The sequence below is a fragment of the Hyperolius riggenbachi genome, chromosome 8 (assembly GCF_040937935.1).
Source record: "Hyperolius riggenbachi isolate aHypRig1 chromosome 8, aHypRig1.pri, whole genome shotgun sequence".
NCBI lineage: Eukaryota > Metazoa > Chordata > Amphibia > Anura > Hyperoliidae > Hyperolius > Hyperolius riggenbachi.
The window spans coordinates 32,096,175-32,111,260 of record NC_090653.1 but is presented as its reverse complement, the minus strand read 5'-3'; the positions used below and the strand labels follow the sequence as shown (position 1 = coordinate 32,111,260).

Here is a 15,086-nt window from a genome sequence, read left to right as displayed (position 1 = left end):
GATTTTGATAATTTTTTTTTCAAACACGCAGCTAGCACTTTGCTAGCTGCGCGTTTGCTCCCGCTCGTCGCCGATCCGGCGCTACCCGACGTGAAAGAGGGCCTCCCCCCGCAGACCCCGTGCGCAGACTGGCCAATCGCCGCCAGGCTGTGCTTTGGGGTGGATCGTGACGTCACGACGTCGATGACGTCACTCCGTTCGTCGCCATGGCGACGGGGGAAGCCCTAAAGGAAATCCCGTTCAGAACGGGATTTCCTTATGGGCGTGATCGCCGGCAGTGATCGGAAGGGTGGGAGGGAGGGAGCAGGAAGGGGAGAATCATGTAGCTAGCGCTAGGCTAGCTACATGTTAAAAAAAAAAATCGGGGGAAAAAAACCTTTAAAGCATGCCTGAAGTGAAAGGGTTATTGGGGCTGACGTATTTATTTCCTTTTAAGCAATACAGATTGCCTGGCTGTCCTGCTGAGCCCCTGTCTCTAAATCTCTTACCCATAGACCCTGAACAAGCGTGCAAATCAGGTGTTTCTGACTGAAGTCTGACTGGATTAGCATCATGCTTGTATCGGGTGGATGAATCAGACACTACTGAAGCCAAAGAGATCAGCAGGATAGCCAGGCAACTGGTATTGTTTAAAAGGCAATAAATATCTCAGCAGCCTTAACCCTCTCAGTTCAGGTGTACTTTAACTACTTCTGAGTCTATGACGCCACTCTCACATCCTGATTTGTCCTCCTAAAGCTTCCAGGTCATGAGAGGCGTGTCCTGTACTTAAAGGACCACTATCGCGGAAAATGGTAACATTTACAAAGTGTGTAAACCTAGACAAACCTAGACAAATAAGAAGTATGTTTCTTCCAGAGTAAAATGAGCCATAAATGACTTTTCTCCTATGTTGCTGTCACAGTAGGCAGTAGAAACCTGGCATTACTGACATATTTTGGACTAGTCCATCTCTTCATAGGGGATTCTCAGCATGGCCTTTATTCTTTATAAAGATATTCCCTAAAAAGGATTTAAACAATGATACTGGCCAGCTTCCCTGCTCCCTACACAGTTTTTGGCAGTTCTACAGAGAAACTGCCATTCACTAAGTGCTTTTGAAAATGAATAAATCCCTCAGAATTCCCCACGAAGAGATGGGCTAGTCGAAAACCTGTCAGTTCTGTCAGATTTCTACTATGTACAGTAAGTGACAGCAACATTGGAGAAAAGTAATGTATGGCTCATTTTACTTTGGAAGAAGCGTACTTCTTATTTGTATGCCTTTACATTTTACATATATTTTAATCACTTTTAGGCCACTGCAGCTTTAAGGCCTAGCTGCAGGGCCGCACAACACAGCACACAAGTGGTTCCCCTTCCCTTTTCTCCCCACCAACAGAGCTCTCTGTTGATGGGGTCTGATGCCCCCCCCCCCCCCTAGTGTTTGTTTGTTTTTTAAATCAATATTTAAAGTGTTTATTTTTTTATAAAAATATTTTTTTTTGCATGCACCCCTTCCCTCCCTCCCCCCGCCAGCCAATCCCCGTGATCAGCTGTGATAGGCTTCAGCCTATGACAGCCGATCACCTCTGTGCCTCTGGAGGGGACAGCCGATCACCACTGGGAGACTGAAGGCGGAGCTCTGCTCCGCCCACCAAGCAGGAGATGCGCACGCAGCCTGAATAAGGCTGTAACATTACAAAATGTGGCAAAAGTGATGTGCTGCGAATACTTTCTGGATGTACTGTGTACAGGCATGCTCAGATGTACCAAAATTCGGTTCGGGTACATTCAAATTCGGGTCCGCATGACATTCAAATTCGCCTTCGACCACGAAATTTGATTCGAATTCATATTCGGTTCGAGGTTGCACCTCAAAATTCGGTAAAAAATTCGTGTTCGTGAATTCAGGTTTTTTTTTGTGTGTTTTTTTTAAAGGGAATTCACATTGAAATAGGTGTACTTAAAAAAAAACAAAACTAAAAACGTGACGTGTGGCACTGGCAGCAGGCAATGCATTGTGTGGACCCTGGCGGTGGGACCACTGACAGCAGGAGGATAAATACAGCAGCAGGAGGATAAATACAGCAGCAGTAGGAGGATGAGTGACGTGTGGCACTGACAGCAGGCAATGCATAGTGTGGACTCTGGCGGTGAGACCACTGACAGCAGCCGGATAAATACAACAGCAGCAGGAGGAGGAGGTGGAGTGACGTGTGGCACTGGCAGAAGGCATTGCATAGTGTGGACTCTGGCAGTGGGACCACTGACAACAGCAGGATAAATACAACAGCAGCAGGAGGAGGAGGTGGAGTGACGTGTGGCACTGGCAGAAGGCAATGCATAGTGTGGACTCTGGCAGTGGGACCACTGACAACAGCAGGATAAATACAACAGCAGCAGGAGGAGGAGGTGGAGTGACGTGTGGCACTGGCAGCAGGCAATGCATTGTGTGGACTCTGGCGGTGGGACCACTGACAACAGCAGGATAACTGACAGCAGCAGGATAAATACAACAGCAGCAGTAGGAGGAGGAGTGACGTGTGGCACTGGCAGCAGGCAATACATAGTGTGGACTCTGGCGGTGAGACCACTGACAGCAGCCGGATAAATACAACACGCAGGTAACTAAGAAACACCTAGCGTAAAACGCTACAAGTCGTGCGGCAGACAGTCGTTTACAATTACAAACGGTCACACACGCTCAGACGCAATCAATCAATAGGCTCGGGCAGGCGACAGACAGTCACAGGTCAGGTCACTCACAATGGATGCTGGTGGTGACCTGTATGTGTTGTAACTCTTATTTATTACACACACTACAGATGATAATAAAATCACACAGTAAAAGCGAAAAAAAAAATTAGTGAACGGGTGCTAGTAGACTAGTAGTATAGTAGTAGACACTAGTAGTATGCACGCACACAGGTAACTAAGAAACACCTAGCGTAATACGCTACAAGTCGTGCGGCAGACAGTCGGTGACAATTACAAACGGTCACACGCTCAGACGCAATCAATCAATAGGCTCGGGCAGGCGACAGACAGTCACGGGTCACTCACGACGGATGCTGGTGGTGGCCTGTATGTGTTGTAACTCTTACTTATTTCACACACCACGGATAATAAAATCACACAGTAAAAGTGAAAAACAAATGAGTGAACGGGTGCTAGACTAGTAGACTAGTAGTATAGTAGTAGACACTAGTAGTATGCACGCACGCAGGTAACTAAGAAACACCTAGCGTAATACGCTACAAGTCGTGCGGCAGACAGTCGTTTACAATTACAAACGGTCACACACGGTCAGACGCAATCAATCAATAGGCTCGGTCAGGCGACAGACAGTCACGGGTCAGGTCACTCACAATGGATGCTGGTGGTGACCTGTCACAGTCAGTAACTAACTAACTAACACAGTACTGAAACTAATAAAGTAACAGACTACAGCAATAATAATTAACTAAACTAGTACTACTAAGTACACAACTAACTAGAATCCCTAACCTACCTAAGCTAGTAGTAGCAGGCTAAGGCTACCTAGGCTAGCAGGCCTAGCCTGCTCACAGACTAACAATAGCCTAGCACAGTATATACTATACACTAGCTGACTAAATACAATCAAAATACTAGCTAACTATATAAGACAACAATAAATGTGTTTAGGAGGTGTTTAGGAAGCAAAACGCTAGGTTTAGCAGTGAAAAGCACTTACTCAGACACAGCACAGCTCTGGAGAATCTCTCAGTACCAGCAGCAGTCACACAAGTGCGTGGCTCCGCAAGATGGCCGCCGCCTTATATAGAGGAGTGGAGGGCCAGGCTCCCCTCCTCTGATTGGTTGCTAGGGTTGCCAGCTCCTCGGCAGGAGGACTTCTGATTGGCCCAATCACGTCATCCCCGAAGCCGAAACCGAACCCACAGCTCCATCCGGCCGAATTCGAGTGCGCACATTCAGCAGGCTTTGTATTCGGGTTCGGCTCTGATTTCAGAATTCGGGTTCGCATGCGGCAAATCAAAAAAACACCCGAATTTTTCGGGGAAACTTCGCATTTGGATTCCTGCTGAGCAACCCTGACTGTGTATGTACAGTGTATATATATATATATATATATATATATATATATATATATATATATATATATATATATATATATATATATTATTATTTAGTACTTATATAACGCCGACATCTTCCGCAGCGATGTACAGAGTATATATTGTCGTGTCACTTAACTGTCCCTCAGAGGGACTCACAATCGAATCCCTACCATAGTCCTATGTCTGTGTATGTATCATGTAGTGTATGTATCGTAGTCTAATTTAGGAGGAAGCCAATTAACTTATCAGTATGTTTTTGGGATGTGGAAGGAAACCGGAGTGCTCGGAGGAAACCCATGCAGACATGGGGAGAACATACAAACCTTGCTGATGTTGACTTGGCTGGGATTCGAACTGGGGACCCAGCAAAGGGTTAACGCTAAGGAGGAGCTAAGAGTTGGGCATCAATAAAGGGTTAACATTGAATGAGGACGTTAGGGCGAGTCAGGTAAAAGGGTGCAAGCGGCTGAGGACATTTTGGTGCCGCCATAGACTGTCATGTGAATTAAGGCTATAGCGGTGATCAGTGAGTAGATGGAGCCCAAATTACAATAAAAACAGCGCAATTCAGTTGCCAGCAGTAGCTGGAGGCCGAATTGCATCTTACTCCCACTGTATGGAGCCTTGGAGGGGGAATAGTAATTCACGCCACTGTTTTTCGGCTTCACCCTGTGCCCAAATTGGTTTTACATGTATCCGGTTAGGGTTAGACATCAGAAGAGGGTTAAGTGTAAGGGAGGAGGTTAGGGTTAGACTCCAGGGAAGGGTTAAGTCTAAGGGAGGAGGTTAGGGTTCGATATCAGGAAAGGGTTAAGTCTAAGGGATGAGTTCGGGTTAGACTCCAGGGAAGGGTTAAGTCTAAGGGAGGAGGTTAGGGTTAGATATCAGGAAAGGGTTAAGTATAAGGGAGGAGGTTAGGTTTAGATATCAGGAAAGGGTTAAGTCTAAGAAAGGAGTTAGGGTTAGACCTCAGGAAAGGGTTAAGTCTAAGGGAGGAGTTAGGGTTAGACATCAGGAAAGGGTTAAGTCTAAGGGAGGAGTTAGGGTTAGACATCAGGAAAGGGTTAAGTCTAAGGGAGGAGTTAGGGTTAGACATCAGGGAAGAGGTCAGTACTTCCAGGATATTTTTACTTGTGTCCAGGGGCGTAGCAATAGGGGATGCAGAGGTTGCGACCGTGTCGGGGCCAGAGGGGCCCTCCCTCAGCTGCAGTATTAGCTCATTATTGGTCCTGTGCTCATAATACTCTCTTTGTAGATACTTTGAATAGTGGTAATCATTAACTAGCTGCTCCCCATCCCCTTCTTGCACCTCTGACACTGTAGTTGCCATTGGCAGGTTTTGGTGCGCCGTATCAATTGTTATGTATAGAGTGCTTGGGGGGCCCCAATGTAAAACTTGCATCGGGGCCCACAGCTCTCCTTAGCTATGCCACTGTTTGTGTAATGTAACTTGGACAATTGAATGGATCAATAACTGACTAGTTTGTTGGTAACTGGGAATTCATTAAACCACACTTCTGGTTTTTACGCTCTGAGAAGTGTGAAACCTTCCTCAATCCTTCAGATGCCTGAGTGATGTGTAGCAGAATGTCAAAATGATCATAAAAGTAACTTTACTGCTGTGTTCTGCTTATATTTCACTATACAGGCACTGCTGAGCGCCTCATGGGCTCCCTCTAGTGGAGCCTTCATAGCAATGCGTGGAGGATACTCTTCAGCAGTCAGTGCTCGCTTAGAAGATTTTCTCAGGGTTTTTTTGTGGTTAGATTTTTTTTCACCTCCCAGTGCTCGGGTGGGCACTGCAGTTTTTTTAAAGCGCTTTTGCAGAGCGATTCTGCTTTTTCACTACCTGGCACAAGTCAGGAAGGGAACTCTTTGACCCGAAAAAGAAGAAATACAATGTATTTATTCTTAAAAGCGCGAACGCAATCGCCGGATAAAGCGATTTGTGAGCGTTTTTCCTATACCTTCCGTTGTTACAAAATCGTCCTGAAGATGGTACATGCAGCGCTTTGCTGAGTGGAAAGCGGACTAAACGCGCCGATATAAATGATTTAGTCAGTGTTTGCTCATTGTGAAATCTTTCCTCTCCCTGATTTACATTCTGACATTTATCACATGGTGACATCTTTACTGCTGGTAGGTGATGTCAGTGGAAGGATATGATGCATTTTTGGCAGCTGGAAACAGCTGTTTTTTTCCCACAATGCAACAAGGATCACACAGTGTGATGTCAGTACCTAGGTGCTGACATCACACTGTGGGAGGGGTTTCATCACAATATCAGCCATACAGCGCCCCCTGATGATCCGTTTGAGAAAAGGAGTACATTTCTCGTGGGAAAGGGAGCATCAGCTACTGATTGGTATGAAGTTCAATTCTTGGTTACGGTTTCTCTTTAAAGAGGATTGAACTGCATCCCATCTTTACCTTTTCTCGAATAGATCAGAGACATCCTTACAGCTGACATTGAGGTGAAACCCCTCCCACAGTTTGCAGTCTGTGAACCTTGTTGCATTGTGGGAAATAACAGCTTTTTCCAACTGCCAAGCAAACAATATCTCCCTTTGTGCGTAGAACTCTCAGGAGCAAACATTCCATACAGATCACCTGGCAGAACTAAAGGTGACCACCAGTGATAAATGTCAGAATGTAAATCAGGGAGAGGAAAGATTTTACAGTGGGCAAACACTGACTGAATAATTTATACATTAATATTGTGAAAAAAACAAACTATTTTATTCATAGTTATTTTCACTACAGTTCCCCTTTAAGAGTCCGATGGTGAAAATTTGTATTGCACCTCGGCAGATCCTCTCAGTTACGTCAGGAGGCCCTTTGCAGGACTTGAGCGAATGTTTTTATAGATTCAGGCCATGTAGGAGGAGTCCTGATAGACGGGCGAAACGATCGTCAGTCTGCCCCTTCCTGTTGTGTTAGTGGCGTTTCCTTCACATGTGGTATTTGGGGTCACCTGCTTGGGCGGACAGCCCTTGTAATTTTTATGATGCTTAAAATAAAGTTCAGCATTTTAACCCTTAAATGATGTGATGCGCCTGAACGTCTCCCTGGAAGAATCTATACATTGCTTGTTCGGTTGCTGCTTCATCAGTGAGCATATGCTATGTAAATATAGTAGTTATCAGCAGATGTGAGTTGTGCTGTAAGTGCAGGAGGAGTCAACAGTGCCCTTCAACTGGGTGGAGACTTGCCGCCCCCTAAGCATAGAGAAACTACTTTTAGCAATAATCATACCGTATATACTCCAATATAAGCCGAGGTACCCACTTTCCCCTCAGAAACCAGGAAAAATTGATTGACTCACATATAAGCCCCCTCCCCAGTAGCCAGATGTGCCCCCAGTACAAGTCAGCCCCCCTCCCCATAGCCAGATGTGCCCCAAGGAAGGTACAGCTGAGTCTCAAGAAGCCACTAGATGGCATCACAGATATGAGACACAAATTGCCACACAGGAAGAAACCCCAATCATTGCACAGCTGACATGTTGCTTGCACGCTCTGCTCCACAAGCCAGGGCACACAGATAGTCCTGAGCAGCGCACTCTGCACACCATGTGGCAGGGGATGGGGGGCACAGACACAGCAGGGAGCCAGCTGGCAAGAGCAGGATCACTATTGCACGATCCTTATGCTCCTCTATCAGTAACAAAACCTGCTCCACCATCCAATTATCTCCACTGACTCGCATATAAGCCGAGGGGCTAACTTTTCAGCACATTTTTTGTACTGAAAAATTAGGCTTATACGCGAGTATATAAGGTAATTACATTTGTCATTTCCCCTGTCCTGGTCTGACTAACTGTATTCTAGCAAAATCATAATCTGTGCATATGTACGCATGTCCCGATATGAAATATGAATATAATAAGTCATTGCAATTCCGAAAGATGAAATAATTTATCTTTCCAGATTGCCCACATTATTTAAACACTGCTAAGACATTACATTTTTACTAAGATCCATTGTCACATTTGTCTCGGTACATTTGTTTCATTTTACCCTAAAAAATCAGCAATGAGCAGAAACATAATAATACAGTATAATCTCATTATAATAAACTCGATTATAGCAAACATTCAGATATAGTAAACTACCTCTCCAGGCCCCGGCCAGTCTCTTTTATAAGTCTATGGGAGCAACGCCTGGTATAGTAAACTGATATAATAAAACTTCTGTTATAGTAAACATGTTTTTGGCGCCTACATGATGCTGACTCTGGATATAGTAAACAGTGGGCGGAGCATGTGTCATATGTCAGTGGGAAGTGCATGCGTCATATGTCAGCGTGACACCCATGGTCTGCTGCTCTCTTCAGGCTGGTTGCAGGTGAGCTGATACCTGATAACATTTGTAAGACAAGAAGAATGGCACCAATGCTGCATATACAGTACTGTACAAATAAGCAGTCCGATGAGGAGTAATGTGAACGTAAACAAGAGGATGCAGCGTTAGCACTTCCACTTTGCAATCACCGATAAAAGTATCATCATAGTCCTCCCACGGGATTGTACGCACTCCCAAGTACCTCTTCCCTTATTAGTGATGACGCTCCTGGTAGTGGTGAGCACAGTACAGGCTACTTTCACTTGTAGTGCAGATCAGAGTGGGCCTATTCGCTGCAAAACTAAGGAGAGTGGAGAGAAGAGTGCTATGTCCCGCCTGTGGAGGTATCAGAGCCATTACAGATGCGAGTGGTTTATCATGATGATTGGCTGAATTTTGATGAGAGGCTTCATGATTGGCCCAAGCGTGAGCAGAAAGTTTTGCAGGACACGTGCTGCAAGTCCCGCCCACAAAGGTATCGGAGCCACTCACAGGAAGCGAGTGGCTGCCTCTATTCAGTGACGGCTGCAATTTTTAAAGAGAATCTGTATTGTTAAAATCGCACAAAAGTAAACATACCAGTGTGTTAGGGGACATCTCCTATTACCCTCTGTCACAATTTCGCTGCTCCCCGCCGCATTAAAAGTAGTCAAAAACAGTTTTAAAAAGTTTATCAACAAGCAAAATGGCCACCAAAACAGGAAGTAGGTTGATGTACAGTATGTTCACACATAGAAAATACATCCATACACAAGCAGGCTGTATACAGCCTTACTTCTGAATCTCAAGAGATCATTTGTGTGTTTACCTTCTGTCCCCTGCAGCTCTCATGCACTGAAGTGACAGGCTTCTGCAGATAGCTCTGCCTGTGCCCCTCTCTGTAATTCCTCAGTGTCAGCCAGTTCCTTTCACAGCCTAACCGAGGAGGATTTTTATCCAGCTCTCTTCTATCACTGATAAGGGGGCAGAGATGCTGCTGGCTTATGTAAATAACACATACACTGGAGTGTGCATAGAGGGGCCTGGAGTGGGGTGTGCATAACAGATCAGCACGGAAGAGTTGGCAGCCTTCCAGACACAGGGCGACAAGTCTGACAGGGGGAAAGATACATTGATTTATTACAGAGACAGTGATAGTAGAAAGTTCTGCAGTAAGCCAGAGCACATTAGAACAGGTTTAGGAACTTGTAGGATGGTAGTAAAAAACGTTGTAATTTTTGTTACAGAGTCACTTTAAGGAGCCCTGGATACTGTACCAGTGATTTGTCCAGCCTGGCTATGCAGCCCTAAGGTATACTTAACCTTGTTGTCCACCAAATGTGCAAGTACTTGTACTGTACCTCCAGTGGGAGGACAGAGCTGCTCCATTGCAGCAGAGAATGTACCAGTGCATGCTGGGCCATTTCTAGGACAATTTCTGATATAGTAAATTTCTGATATAGCAAACTACTTTTCCTGGTCCCTTGGAGTTTACTATAATGACTGTTGTAATAATAATAATAAATCTAGAAACTTTTAGTCATGGTAATGGTAATGTATAGCTAACAGGACATATTCCAGGTGTAGGGCCACATAAAGGGCTTGATTCACTATGCGGTGCTAACCTACTTAGCATGTCTAAAGTCTTTAGACGTGCTAACCAGGGTGCTAAGTAGGTTAGCACTGGTTTTCTCAATCAGATCGCGCGCTAAGTACCGCGTGCAAAGTTTTACGCGCGCAAAGTCCTATGCGTGCGCTAAGTCCCATAGGCCTTAATGTGCACTACGCGCGCAGCGCCCTGCGCTCTGTGCAGTGCGCGCGTAAAGTTTTCCGCGCATAAAGTTTAGCTTGTTTAGACGTGCTAAGGGGGTTTTCACAGGCGTGCTAACAGTTAGCCCCCAGGGCTTGATTCACAAAGCAGTGATAACTGTTATCACGGCTGTGAAAAAGTGCTTTGCGTTTTCGCGCATAAAAATGCACGTTTGCGCGATAACGCAAATTTATCACATGAACGCAGAACATTAACATGCGAAAAATTTGCATTATCGCATGAACGCGAATGTTTGCGTGCGATAACTGTTTTCACGCTAAATTTCGCGCAGAGCTTTGTGAATCAAGCCCCTAGTTTGTCGGCGTGAGACTAAAGTCTGCTGAGAGTGGAGATCTATTGAAGGAATTCCCTTTGAGGTCAGGACGTACCAGAAGGTTGGCTCCTTTGAAGCTGAACAACATGCTGAGTTATTTTCCATGCCGAGAGGGATTTTCGGTTCTATAGGTAGCTGGATTTCCTGTCTCAGATTGCTGCCTCTCAATATGCTTTGAGTTCTAAAGGGGTGCTCCGTGTGCTGAACTATGTTGCAGGTGACAAAGCCAGGCCAGTAGCCCTGAAAATAAAGATGGCTGCTATCCTCTACACCCAGTAGGGCTCGGTCCATACTACATGCGGTTGCAGAACGCAATCTACGATCCCCGCTCCGGTTTTCAAAAACTGGAACAGAAGGGAGAAGGAAACGGATCCATGCCGCATTTTTGCAGCACATTTCCAGTCCGTCCGTTTGTTCTGTGGGTGGGAGGGCCGCCACGGTGGAGGGGGTAGCAAGCAAGAAGGGGGCCAGCGGGCACATCGGCGGGGAGGGGGGTGCCCACTTCCCTACTCCCCCTCCAGCTAATTTCTTTTAAAATGTGTCTAGCGGCGAGCGGGGAACCCACTCACATCCTTGTTCCACCGCTCGCCGCGTCACTTCCTGCCCAATTAAGTACAGAAGGCGGCATTGCAGGAAGTGATGCGGCGAGTGGTGGAACGCAAGGAAATGAGTAAGTTCCCCGCTCGACGCTAGATACATTTTAAATTAAACTAGCAGGAGGGAGAGCAGGGAAGGGGGCACCCAGGTGAGGGGGGGGGGAGGGTGCCCCCTCCTGGCTGCTTTCCCCTCCAGCCTATCAGGAGGCACCTATGACTTGAGGGGAGGAGCAGGCAGTAGCAAATCCGTATTTTCCTCCGTTTCTGTGCCTCTGTTTCCGTGAAGTCACATGCGGGGTCCGTGAAGTCCGAACAAATCCGGACCCTCCGTTCAGTCTTTCAAAACGGATCCCCCGGATCGCCCACGGATCCGTTTTGAAAGTGAGTGAAGTCGGCTGCTATTTTTAACGTTGGTATCTGTGGCTCCAGTTTTGGTCCTGGCCCCAAAACGGAACCACAGATACGTTTTTTTACAGAGTTTTTTAAAGCGTCCCTAAATCACTGTTTTTATTACATAATCCTGTTACGCATGATTGCCCTACCTGAAACGCCGCATCCCCGCGGCTGCAGTCTCAATCAACCCCCCGGGGAAGATTAGGGCATCACTTCCTGTAGAGGCAGAGCTTTGAGCAGTAGCTCTGCCTCTACTCCGTCTATCTGCGCGGATCTCCGCCTCTCCCCCGCCTCTGTCAGTCTTCTTTCACTGAAAAGGGCGGGGAGAGGCGGCGATCAGCGCAGATTGATTGGACTGGAGGCAGAGCTACAGCCTAAAGCTCTGCCTCCCCTGGGCAGCAAAATCCATGACCAGAAAAGTCGTGGATTTTTGCCCTGTAGTTTTGGGGGGATTGATTGAGATTTCAGCGGCAGGGATGCGGCATTTCCGAGGGGGCAATAATGCTTAACAGGATTGTTAAGTGAAAACAGTGATTTAGGGAGGCTTCAGAGTCTCTTTAAACAAATGTGAACCAGTCCTTAGGAAGTACTACTCTGCAATCAAGATAAGAAGAGGCAGCAGATCAAGACGGTGTTGTGGAGAAGATCCTTCCAGCTGTCCCCTTTGTAATGATGGGTGATTGGGCTTTGTTGGCGTCTTCTGCGTATACAATCGTGAGGGGCTTGAGGGATCCTCTCCAAAACGCCTTGATCTGCTGCCTTGTCTTATCTTGATTGCAGAGCAGTACTTTCTAATTGTGCAGCACGGTGGCATAGTCAGGGCCGGTTTTGCTACAATGGGGCCCTGGGGCAAAAGTAACTTGGGGGGCCACCCTGGTGCCCACCTTGGAACCAAATCATCCCGGCTCTCATGGATCACCATAGCTGGAGGGGGCGCCGCTGGGGGGCCCTCATAGGCTCTGGGGCCCTAGGACAATTTCCCACTTTGCCTCTATGGAAGCGCCGGCCCAGGGCATAGTGGATAGCAGTCTAGCCTTAGTTAGTGATATGAATATGTACTTTGAAGAATCTTGTCATCTTGATTTAAGCTGGTATTTTTTGGAGTCCTTTCAGCTTGTTTGCTGTCTTCTTCGGTGTCCTTCTTCTTCATTGTCTCTCAGTCAACTGATGTAGTCCCACCGACCATGAGGCAAGTTTATAATTCAGGATTATGTCAGGGGCTTATCAATTGTCAAATCTTATTTGAATATATCCAGGTGGCGTGATTACATCAGTTAATTGTGGAAACCTAATGGAAAATGGAAAAGGGGTCAGGTGGAAGACCCATGTATTTGTTAAAAGATTTGATAATGCTTACCTAATTGCTCTGTTATTGGGGTGAGCAGATAGCACCACAAAACTCTCATTATCACTCACCCCACCCGTCCAAGAATAACTGAAGAACTCTTGTGCCTCCCAGCAGTGCATTGTGAAGGGATGCGGATATACAATGGGCTTGATTCACTAAGACAAATAGCTCAAGTAGCCTGCAGTTACGCTATTTAACCCTGCGCACCTTAACCATTTAAGCTGCATGGACGTGATTGTCACGTTCAGGCGGCTGCTGGTGTGCTTCTGCGCGCTTCCATGCGCGCCCCTGTGCTGCCGCCCAGTAGCCCGGAGATCAATGAATGGGAACATAGTTCTCTTTCATTGATCTGAGTCCCCGGCACAAAAAATGACGGCTTCTTATCAGAGGCCACGGTCTTTCTGACAAAAAAAAAAAAGTTTTCCATCCTCCTTATGCCACAGTGAGATTATTTTTTTTTTAGTCCTGGAAGCGAAGTGCTCGCTTCCAGGACTAAAAGAAATAATCTCACTGTGGCCATCTTGTGGCCAACTAGTAAAACTACATCTACATACATTTTTTAATAAAATAAACCCACATTATCACATTTAAAATTAACTGTTTACCTCCTACACCCAAAATTACCCAAATAAATTTTTTAATGGAAACCCCTCCCCCCCCATAAATAGTTACCTAAGGGTCTGAACTTTTTTAACATGCATGTGAAGAGGGTATATTGCAAAAAAAATTTAAATTATAAGCTTGTAAAAAGTGATGGACGCGAAACTAAAAAAATGCACTTTTATTTTCAAATAAAATATTGGCGCCATTCATTGTGATAGGAACATCATTTAAATGGTGTAATAACCGGGACAAATGGGCAAATAAAATACATAGGTTTTATTTATGGTAGCACATATTATGGTAGCATGTATTATTTTAAAGCTATAATAAAAAAACAAGATATAGATCAATTCATTGTGATATAAGTAGTGATAAAGTTATTGGCAAACGAATGGGAGGTGAAAATTGCTCTGATGCATAAGGTGAAAAATACCTGGGGGCTGAAATGGTTTAATGCACGCTAATGGCAGCATAATGTGCATTATTACCTATGGTCAGAGTAGCGCTCGCTATGCCCAGCATAGTGAGCCCTTGTAGCTTACGCCGGCTATTAGCCAGTAACGGGTGCTCCAGTCATCCCGCCCTAGACCCCTTCGGGTCCAGTAACTTTAAGGGCTCTATCACACTAGAGCCCTTTTTCTGCGTTTCAACGCAAAGTTGATACTTTGCATTAACCAAGGTAAAATGAGAGTCCAAAGGCTTTCATTTTACCTTTCACACCCGATGCTGCGTTTCGATGCGTTGCGGTACGACGCACCCGCTATTCAACGCGTGCAGGAAACGGCTCCTGCACGCATTGTTAGATGTGAAAGAGGCCTAAATGAAGTGATCTCCACACTTTGATTGGCCCAATAGACTGCCTGTCAAGTGATGTCACGTGACAGGCAGCCTATTGGGCCAATCAGAGTGACCACAGGTAATAATGCACGCTATGCTGCCAATAGCGTGCATTAAGGCGCGCAGGGTTAAATAGCGGGAGTAACAGCAGGTAACTTACTGGTGGTATTTGTGTTAGTGAATCAAGCCCATTGTGTGTTTGTGGTTTCTTTGCAGTTGTACAGAAAACACTGATTGATCAAGATAGGTACAAAGTCAGTTTAGGTAGCCATACATCTAGCAATTCTGATTCAGTCAACAAAGCCATCCACTTTATTAAGGAATCGACTTCAGTATGATTGATCGACTAGTGACCCACACACTACAAACAATATCCAACCTATGCGATTCACCTTCACGTTCGATCTGACCGATGTTGTGTCTCCCTGCTCTGACTGCAAAAATCGATTCAGAGTCAATGGAATAACATGTGAACAGTAGCCGATTCCTGTGTGATTGACCGATATCTTGCATCCTGCTCAATCAACTAAGCTGGTCGATTCGACATAAAATGAGCCACTTTTCATTGATTGGAAATTCTAAAAAAAACACACTCGATTTTCTCTCGATTTTATAAAATGATCAAATCGAATAGTCGATCATACAGCCAAATTGCCAGATGTATGGCTGGCTACCTTTGGTGTGATAGTATTATACTTGATACATAAGTACCTGTGGATCCTGTACTGTAGGTTTCTGTGATGGGGTCAGTCCTAATTGAT

The 15,086-nt window shown here is 45.6% G+C and overlaps 1 protein-coding gene across 10 annotated transcripts in view; it reads left to right on the top strand.

Moving 5' to 3' along the window:
* Positions 1-15,086, top strand: part of SYNGAP1 (synaptic Ras GTPase activating protein 1) — a 401,820-nt gene that overhangs the window by 48,486 nt on the left and 338,248 nt on the right. The window contains exon 1 of one of the 10 annotated variants that reach the window (XM_068250162.1): positions 9,650-9,716. The exons of the other annotated variants lie outside the window; for them this stretch is intronic. The gene's annotated coding sequence lies outside the window, so the exon portion shown is untranslated. Of the gene's footprint in view, positions 1-9,649; positions 9,717-15,086 lie in introns of those variants that run through there. 10 annotated transcript variants of the gene reach the window in all.